General features: G+C 51.4%; 1 long non-coding RNA gene across 1 annotated transcript in view; it reads right to left on the reverse strand.

Annotated features, from left to right (window-relative positions):
• Positions 1–452: 452 nt before the first annotated feature.
• LOC141371208 (uncharacterized) overlaps positions 453–9,974 on the reverse strand; it is a 19,632-nt gene continuing 10,110 nt past the window's right edge. The window contains exons 2-3 of the long non-coding RNA XR_012375971.1: positions 1,309–1,631; positions 453–1,107 (exon numbers count right to left, since the gene is read on the reverse strand). This is a non-coding gene — a long non-coding RNA (uncharacterized lncRNA). The remainder of the gene's footprint in view (positions 1,108–1,308; positions 1,632–9,974) is intronic.

Raw genomic sequence — 9,974 nt, forward strand, 5'->3', positions numbered from 1 at the left:
TAGAAAACCAAAGCTGGTCAAAACACACACAACCCCAGTGTGATACCACAGTACGGCCTGGTTCTGAACAGCAGACGGAGCCAGACCGACATCTCTCTGGAAGCACAGATCCTGCGGCAGAAATGACACTCTCCCACTCCGTCGGACTGCACAACGTGGAACAGAACTCAGGCCAACCTGAGGCATGAGGCATGCTCACTGCTTCCAGGTGTCTCTGCACCTAAGAAATGCGTGCTTTTAAAAACAGAGATCATGAATTCAAACAGAGAGTTCTAACTCGAAATGAATCCAACAGGATCTTCCCTCATGTTACCTTTATGTTTTGTGTCTTTTATTTCTTACATGAATGATCTTGGTTCCTGACGACCTGGTTGGCCAGCAGCCCCCAGCATGGATGCTGTTCATGGTCCATGCAGTGCGGGGGGGGGGGGGGGGGGGGGGGGGGGGGGGGGGGGGGTGGCGCTGGGAAGCAGGGGTCAGGTCTCAGCAGCCCCCGCAGCCACCCCCTGCTCAGAGCCTCACGTCTGCAGCTCTGTTCTGTGTGGGGGCAAGGTGACCACGGGTGGGCCGGCACGGCCTTCCAGCTACAGGCGCTGCACCCAGGAGGGAAGGCAGGTTGTGATCCTCTTCAACACCCTCATAATTAGGGAGTCAACAAGAAATATTCTCCCCTGGGGGGTGCCTGGCTGGCTAAGTCAGTGGAGCATAGGACCATGATCTCAGGGCTGTGAGTTCAAGCCCCATGATGGGTGTAGAGATAACATAACAAAACGTAACATAACATAACATAAAATGGTTAAAATCACAAAGACTATGTGTACTTTACCCCAATAAAAATTAAAAAAGAAAAAAGAAATATTCTCCACTGGAGCAAGTGCTAAACATAATCTGACTCTAAGGAGTTTTGTTGTTTTTGCTTATGTTTTTTTAAGAAAATTAACTGACAGGGGCACCTGGGTGGCTCAGTCATTAAGCGTCTGCCTTCGGCTCAGGTCATGATCCCGGGGTCCTGGGATCGAGCCCCGCTTTGGGCTCCTTGCTCAGCGGGGAGTCTGCTTCTCCCTCTCCCTCTGCTGCTCCCCCTGCTTGTGCACGCGCTCTCTCTCTCTGTCAAATAAATAAATAAGATCTTAAAAAAAAAGAAAATTAATTGACAAAACTGACAAAAGATTAAGAAGAAAATGAAGAGCAAGTGGGAGGGTGAAGGTGGACATGAGTTCTGACCAGCAGTCTTAGTTCTCCATGGCTCACGACACTGCCAAAGACCCAGCGCCCCAACTCCCCAAATAAAATAAGCTCAGCACAAACCTACAAGAAACAGGTTGAGTGTTTCACTTGGAACCCCTGTGTCATCCCTCACCCACCACACATCCTCAGCTCAGTCAGAATAGCCAAGTCAAATGCTTCCTTCTTTCTCTCTGGTCACAGCTGTCAAAGTAACGCTGTTCCGTAACAGTCGCCGAGGGTGAACAGGAACGAACCACAGCCATCGCCCTTCAGATGCTCAGAAGGCCCCTCCTCTGGCCGGCAGTGGGGGACAGCTCCGGCGGGGGACAGCTCTGATGAGGAACATCTCGGGCAGGGAACAGCTTGGGGTGGGGGGGACAGCTCAGGTCGGGGAGGAGCCGCTCCTGGAGGAAAATGCTGTTTCAAGTCCTGCAGGCACCAAGGGTGCTCAATGGCGCTTATAACACTTACGCTCTTCAACCAGAGAGTAAGTACATAAGCTTTCTGTGTTGAAAAGACCTTAGGAGCTCAAAGTGACATTTCCAATTCCAATTTGGGATTACAAGGTTATGGATTACCCCCTCGGTATGCTCTGCCCTGGGTCCCATGCTGAAAGTCCCGTGTGTAAGGATGCTAACCTAACTCACTGCCACTGCGTCCTAAAACATACGGGACAGTTGCAAAACGGCAGTACCAGTATTAGTACTAATATGGTTACTGAAAACAATTTGGGGCTTTTTTGTACTTCTTGTCCTCCCCCAGTATCCCACTGGGGGTGTGCTGTCACATGTCTATGATTGCATAACTTGAAATAACTCTCCTCTGAGGGGTTATGCCTTTTTGTGGCTTTATGCCATTTTTAATACATATTTTTAAGTGACTTTTTAAGAAGCTTTTATTCATGGGGCGCCTGGGTGGCTCAGTCGTTAGGCGTCTGCCTTCAGCTCAGGTCGTGATCCCGGGGTCCTGGGATCGAGCCCCACATCGGGCTCCCTGCTCAGCGGGAAGCCTGCTTCTCCCTCTCCCGCTCCCCCTGCTTGTGTTCCCTCTCTCACTGTCTCTCTGTCAAATAAATAAAAATTTTTAAAAAAAAAAAGCTTTTATTCGGGCGCCTGGGTGGCTCAGTTGGTTGAGCGACTGCCTTCGGCTCAGGTCATGATCCTGGAGTCCCTGGATCGAGTCCCATGTCCGGCTCCCTGCTCAGCGGGGAGTCTGCTTCTCCCTCTGACCCTCCCCCCCTCGTGTGCTCTCTCTCTCTCTCACTCTCTCTCTCAAATAAAATCTTTAAAAAACAAACAAACAAAAAACTTCCCTAAAAAAAAAAAGCTTTTATTCAACTTGTAATATTATAGAACATGAGATGGTTGCACAGTCATGAGGCCTATGCTCAGAGGTCACACCCTCCTGGCTGCCAGGTAACCGTTTAAAAACCGTCAGAGTGAGTACCTGCACATGCATGTCCTGGAGCCCACTCAAAGGACTCAGGGGACCCCTCTCTCCAGCTGCGCTGCCCCAAAACCCACTGTGTGGGTGCAGCACGGCTTGGAGAACCTGCCCCCCGTACGTGAAGTAGGGCCACAATGCACAAACCATGTCTTGTTCTTGCCAATGTGTCCTTGGGGTAGGTCTTTGGAAGTGGGATACTGGGTCAGTCAACGCACCAGGCGAGAAATGGGATGCTGGGTCAGTCAACGCACCCCAGCTGAGTCAGGCATTGCCCTTATGCCCTGTCTGGGGTTGTGCAGGCCCCTTCCCTCAAGCCTGACCAACTCTGGGGTTTCTGCTGGCCTGGGGGAAGGGGGGAGGCGGTAAACAGGTGGCCACAAGTGATCTGAATTTGCATTTCTCTTTTATTCAAGAGTCTGACTTGCCTTTTCACGTTTTTAAAAGCCATTTGTGTTTCTCTTTCTGCAAACCCTGTGTTCCCATCTCTCGCCTGTTTTTCCCCTCAGCCCCTGGCTGTTGTTTTCCATTTTTTTTAGAAGCACCTTATTTAGGAGACATTTACCTTCTGTTTTTTAAGGTGCAAATAATGTTTTCTTGATTTGTCTTTCTACTTTATGTTTACGTGGTCAGGTCTTTTGGTCTTTTCTTTTATGGCTTAATTATTTTATTTAAATTTCGGAGCACAGGGCGCCTGGGTGGCTCAGTCGGTTAAGCGGCTGCCTTCGGCTCAGGCCATGATCCCAGGGTCCTGGGATCGAGCCCCACATCGGGCTCCTTGCTCCGCGGGAAGCCTGCTTCTCCCTCTCCCACTCCCCCTGCTTGTGTTCCTGCTCTTGCTGTGTCTCTCTGTCAAATAAATAAATAAAATCTTTAAAAAATAAATAAATAAAATAAATAAATAAATAAATAAATAAATTTCGGAGCACATTTGTCGCTCATCCTGGGGCACAGGTACCTATTTTATCCTTTTCTGTATGGTGACCCTGTTAGCCCACGCCACTCGCTAAGAGTCAGATCTCCCTGCTGTCCTGCACACTCAGCTCCTTGCAGAGAGCAGACTATTTCTGACTTTCCCCCTCTGTTCCCACAGCTCATCATAAGACAACCCCACACCACCCAGTAGGGGCACGGCACCCCCACCCATTCTAGGCTGCTTCTCACGTCGCTCTTCTTTTTCACAGTTTTCTGGCTGTTCCTGCTTGCTCATAACTCAGATGAGCTTCCACTCAAGTAGTCTGGTTCCAGAGAAGAGCCCAGGGACTTTTTCCCTGGGATCATAAATGAACTCGGGGGGGAGGGGGTGGGAATGGACACAGTCATGAGGCCACCAATCCCATCCAAACACAGGATGTCTCTCACTTCTAGCCCGTGCTTCTGCGTTTCAGGAGTTTGTCTCACAGACATTTCAGACGTTTCTGCTAACTCTAGCCCTAGAGCATGCACTTACCCTTGGGACCAGGACCTTCTCTTCTGTGATAGGCCAGAGCTCCACGGGACAGAGGGACAAGCAAAGCTGGCTGGAGGGGCTGCTGACAGGTGGGCAGGGGACATGGCAGCCAAACCAGAGCCCAGCCTGGGGTGCAGGAACTGAGGGGTGGGGGCGGCCCCCCATGCCACCCCCATGCCACCCCCACCCTGCATGTTCCTATACAGACATGAACACAGGCTATGGTGCGTCTGGACTTGCTGTTTCCATCAGCACAAGTAACTGGAAGAGAAGCCCCAGGGCATCGAGTGCACGGCTGAGAGTGGCTGGCACCTCTAAAGGGGCCCAGATGCACAACTGAGCCCACGTCTGGGCCCGAGGTCCCACCCGGCCAGAAGCCACTGGTGCACGGAGTCTGGAACAGCAGGGCTGCTGGCCCCACAGCACCTGGCATGGTCCGCCGCCTCGGACACCACCAGGCCTCCTGAAAGAAGCTGTGCCCTTGGAGGAGAAGCCGAAAATCAGCTTGCCTGCAACCAGCCACGGTGCTCTGTCTGAACTCCATCGGCCACACAAAGCCGGCACGTGCCAAGCCATGGTGGCCTCCATCCTGGTGGGAGTCGTGGCAGACTGATGGCTTCCAGAGAATCACCTGCAAGGGTTACCTGTCCTTTCTGCACACCTGCACAGGGCAAGTCGGGACACAGGCAGAGTCTAAGGCCCTCTGGGAGCCATCGGGACAGCACCGCGGAAGGCCCAGCACATGCAAGCCCCAGAGCCCCCACCAAGAGAGGACGCCCAACACCTCACAACCTCTCGGGACACGCTGTGTCCACATCGGGGCGTTCGGCTACCTCCTCCCAGGGCGGCCAAATGCCTGCAGACACCTCTACAGAAGGACGTCAGGCAGCACTGAGGCTGAGCCCCTGCTACCGCCTGGTGCCTGTGACCAGCCTCACAGCCGCCAGGAGCTCTGGCAACAGCCCTGCAGCCCAGGCCTCCCCAGCACCTACCTTCTTCCAACCTTCTGACCCAAGAGCTTGCCCTGCTAGCGTCCCCCGTCGCTTTGAGCCAAACACACAGAAACCAACAGGAGAGCAACCTGAGGGGAAGGAGCACCCACAGAGGGACTGGGAAGGGGTAGGCGTGCATATGCAGGGAATGCAGTGAGAGGAGAGCCCACACAGGCAACGGGGCGAGGGACAGGAGCTCCCACAGAATAAAAAGCAGCGGTGGTGGGGCGCCTGGGTGGCTCAGCTGGTTGGGCGACCGCCTTCGGCTCAGGTCGGGATCCTGGGGTCCCGGCATCGAGTCCCGCATCGGGCTCCTGCTCGGCGCAGAGTCTGCTTCTCCCTCGGACCCTCCCCCGTCATGCTCTCTCTCTCTCATTCTCTCTCTCAAATAAATAAATAAAAATCTTAAAAAAAAAAAAAAGCAGTGGCCATTTTACCCGCATTCTGACGAGGCCCCCAACCTCATGCCCGTAAGTGAAACCCGCCCCAGCCAAGCCCAGCAGGAGAGGGAAAGGGCACCCCCCGAGGGACAAAGCCAGCCGCTTCCCTAAACAGGGCTGGGCACAGCGCAGGGCGCCCCTGCTCCCGCACCCACACCGCGGGCTCGGGAGGGCCGCGCCCCCCCCCGCCCCGACGAACGCCACCATCCCTGGAGGCCACGCCCAAGGGCGGGGCCACGCAGGCTCCTCCCCGCGGCACGTGACCGCCTAGCCACGCAGCCCGCGCACGCGCCCGGACCCGAAGCCCCCGCAGGCTAGGCCGAGAGCAGCAGCGCCGGCTCAGGTTGACCCCGCGGTGACGGGCGACCGCGGGGAGACCAACAGGAAAGCCTTTGAAAACCCGCCGCACCCCCAGCGAGCGGGCAGTGAGGAGTGTGAAGCCACCGAGCAGCTGCCAAGAGCGAGGGGCGGGCAGCCCCCACGCCGCCGGCTTCCGCAGCGCCTGGCGCCCGCATTCATTCCGCTGGGGCACGGGAGCTCCTGGTGCCACTCCTGCAACTCTTAGGTGTAAAAAAAAAAGCACGAAAACAACACACGCTTTACAAGACTGCAAACAGAAGGACCCGCATTATACAGGTTAGGACGTTTGCCAATGAAGGCCAGGTGTGAAAAAACGCAGAGAAAAGGAGCAGTCCCGTAGATGAAAAAACAAACAGAAGACCAATCAGGGGCGCCCCTCCTCCTGTGGCCAAGACCCAGCCCCGGAGGAAGAGGGAGGTGAGGCCGTGCTGTGCCACCACTGACTGGGGAGACAAGGCAGGCCGGTCGTCCAGGACCCCGAAAAAAGGTCACATCGCGCCCCTCCCAAAATGCTGTGGCTCCGGGGAGCCAAGCACAAGTTTCTTATGGCACGCAGGATCCCGACATGTGCAAAGAGCTCTGGAAATGAGGGTTCCCACGCAGGGAACTCTGGGAGATTCATGGATGGGGCATGTGTTCTCTGCATATATACCAGGTGATACCAGTGACAGGGCTTTCTGCCCCTGGTAATTACAGCAAAGTTCCAGCTCTAGGAATAAACTTACAAGAGCCCTCTATGTAGACACACAAGGGTCACCCCAGAAATAGGGGCGACCAGATGTCTCTGTGTAACAGGCACTGAAACACAGCAGAATCTTCTTAAGGGATATCCACAACCAGTTACCCTGACTCTTCGACTTCCTTCCAGGATAAATCTGTTCCTGATCCTTACCTCGGGGGTGTGCTCAGTCACTCTCTCTCTCCCGGCGCCAGATGTAGCTACAGAAATCTGTGCTGGCCAACAAGGAGCAGCCCAGCAGGGGGAGCCAGGGAGGGCCCTACTTCTCCAGCCACAGAACCACATGACAGAGTTCCCGCGACAAGGGGGTGGGCCCTTCAGAGAATCCACTCACTCTGCACAGTGCACATCCTGACCCACCACCCTGTGCTCCTTCTTACAGCACTCAGGTCTCTATCTTGTGGCACTAAGAGCCCCCCCAAAGATGGCGAAGGAGTCTCAGGAAGGCAGCAACAATTCCCCAGAAAGCACTGTACCCACTGGGCATTAAACAAGTGTCAAATAAATGAAGCCAAGGAAGTAAAACTGTACGTGCACAGAAAAGTAGACACACCTAGGAAAGTGATCTGAAAAGCTTTAATAGTTATTCCTAGCAGACAGGATTTTTCCCCCTTTTTTCTTGAATATATTTTGCTATTTTTCTGAGCTATAAATGTATTTTTTCGTAAGAAAAGATGTTAGGTTCATTTTGGAAAGTAAAACCCAAAATTATTAGCAAATACCATTTTCATCTATCGGCTTGGCAAGTATTCAACAGTCTGGTGATGTGTCATGTGAGCAAGGATATTTGAAAGCACGCATTCTGATAGGTTGATGTTAAGAATAAAAACCGGTACTATATGGGGAACAATTTATCAGTATGTACTAAAATTACAAATGTACATAAAGCTTCCTAACAATTGCATTTTCAGGACTTAATCCTATAGATAAACGTACACACGTGAAGGGTTAGTAGACGGCTCATCTCTGCATGTTGTGTTAGAGCAAAATGGCAATGTAAAATTCTATAAACAGACTACTGTTGAAATGAATTGCATTAATCCATAAGGGAAAATGCCACTGAGCCCCAATGAGGAATAAAGAAACGACATATGTACAGTGCAAGATCTCAAAAAAAAAAAAATCGTCAAGAATAACCCCAAAGAGGTCCCTAGTCCCCTAATAGAAGTAACACCCCCACAGCAATGAGCACATCTACAGTCAGATCTTGGTTTCTAGATACCATTTCCACTGAAAGCAACCAAGCTCCTCCGATAAATGTCTGGTTCCGGCGGGCCAGGGCAGGAAAGTAGCAGAATAGCCTAGAACATCTTGTAGCAAACATAAGCGAGAGCTCAAAGAATACTGGGGACTAGTCAAAAGTCACCGGCCACACACCAACATGAATACACTTAACATGACTGAACTGCACACTTAAAAGTGGTTAAGATGGTAAATGGTAGGTTATGGGTTTTTGACCAGAATTAAAAATAAAAAGACATCAGAGCCTGCCTACAATGGCTCCTACTGGTTGAGTTTGGGACAATTTGAGCTTCAAAGTTAATAGTAAAAAATTATAGTAAAAGAACTTTAAAATGCAAAAACCTAGGGGTGCGTGGGTGGCTCAGATGGTTAAGCGTCTGCCTTCAACTCAGGTCATGATCTCAGGGTCCTGGGATCGAGCCCCGCGTTGGGCTCTCCGCTCAGCAGGGAGTCTGTTTCTCCTTCTCCCTCTGCCCCTTCCCCCATTCATTCTCTCTCTCTCTCTCTCCCTAATTAATTAATTAAAATAAATAAATGCAGAAACCTGGTTGGGGCACCTGGGTGGTACAGCTGGTTGAGCATCTGACTCTTGATTTCAGCTCAGGTCATGATCTCAGGGTCATGGGATCAAGCCCCAGGTCAGGCTCTGTGCCCAGCATGGAGTCGGCTTGAGACTCTCCCTCTGCCCCTCCACCCTGCATGCTCGAGCGTTCTGTCTCTGTGTGTGTGTCTCTCTCTCAAATAGATAATAAATCTTTTTTTAAAAATGTAGAAACCTGGCAAGTGATGAGTCAGCATCACCAGAAATGGAGCAAATCAACATCAATCAGCAAGTTTCGATGGGGTCCGTGAATCAGATGGCAATAAAGGATTGATGTGATTTTCCTGATTGGATGGTCTTACTGAGGTGGGATAGTCCCTGTACTGAGAAAACACACGCTGAAGGATGAAGGGTCATGGGGCATCGTGTCTGCAAGTGCTTTTCTTTTTTTTTTAAGATTTTTATTTACTTGAGAGAGAGAGAGAGAGCACGAGCAGGGGGAGGGAGAGGGAGAAACAGACTCCCTGCTGAGCAGAGAGCCTGACTCGGGGCTTGATCCCAAGACCCCGGGTTCATAACCCGAGCTGAAGGCAGACGCTTAACCAACTGAGCCACCCAGGCGCCCCATGCAATTGCTTCTTAAATAGCTTAGAAATGTTAACAATTGGGGGATCTGGGTAAAAGGTAACTGGGTACTCTGTGTACTATTTATCCAACTTCTTTGTAAACTTAAAATTATTTCAATATAAAAAGGTAAAAATTCAGTGGTCTACAGCAAAAATAATGATGTTGGCTTTATTACATGTACAGGAATAAAATGTCAAAAGTTCTGCAAAGACAGGAGGCAGCATCCGTGGACCACTACTGCTGACAGGCTCTTGCAGCAGATGAGAAAGAGCATAACAGTAGATTCATGGCTGTCTGTGACAAGTTATGGGTGCGTCCTGCAACCTGCGCAGTGGTTAGCAACATGACGGAACCCTACAAGCACTCGACCCAAAAGAAGACAGACGAAGGAGGAATAAAGCACAAAAGAGAAGCAGAAAACAAACAGGGAAGCGGCAAACACAAGCCTCTCCATAATTACATTAAATGTGAAGGCAGAACCAAAAGGTACCAGGTGTCAGACTAGATTAAAGGTATAACAAGGGGCGCCTGGGGGGCTCAGTCAACTGAGCGTCCAACACTTGGTTTCGGCTCAGGTCATGATCTCAGGGTCGTGGGATCGAGCTCTGCGCTGAGCAGGGGAATCTGCTTGAGATTCCCTCTCCCTCTTCCTCTGCCCCTCCCCACCATGCACACACGTTTGCTCTCGCTCTCTCTCAAATAGAACTTTTTTTAAAAAAAGTATAACAATTACATAAGCAACATGCTGATTACAGAAGATGCCATCCCAAGCTACAGACACGCTGAGGCACACCATGCCGACATGCAGCATAAGGAAGCTGGTGCGCTTTAGAACATGAGAAGTGTATTGATGGGGCTGTCAAATTCCACATTGCGAATGACCATTAGGAAACCACCATTTGTTGAGTCTGGA

Source organism: Callorhinus ursinus, unplaced genomic scaffold (genome assembly GCF_003265705.2).
Source record: "Callorhinus ursinus isolate GAN/ISIS: 27379988/994484 unplaced genomic scaffold, GSC_fseal_2.0 scaffold60, whole genome shotgun sequence".
NCBI lineage: Eukaryota > Metazoa > Chordata > Mammalia > Carnivora > Otariidae > Callorhinus > Callorhinus ursinus.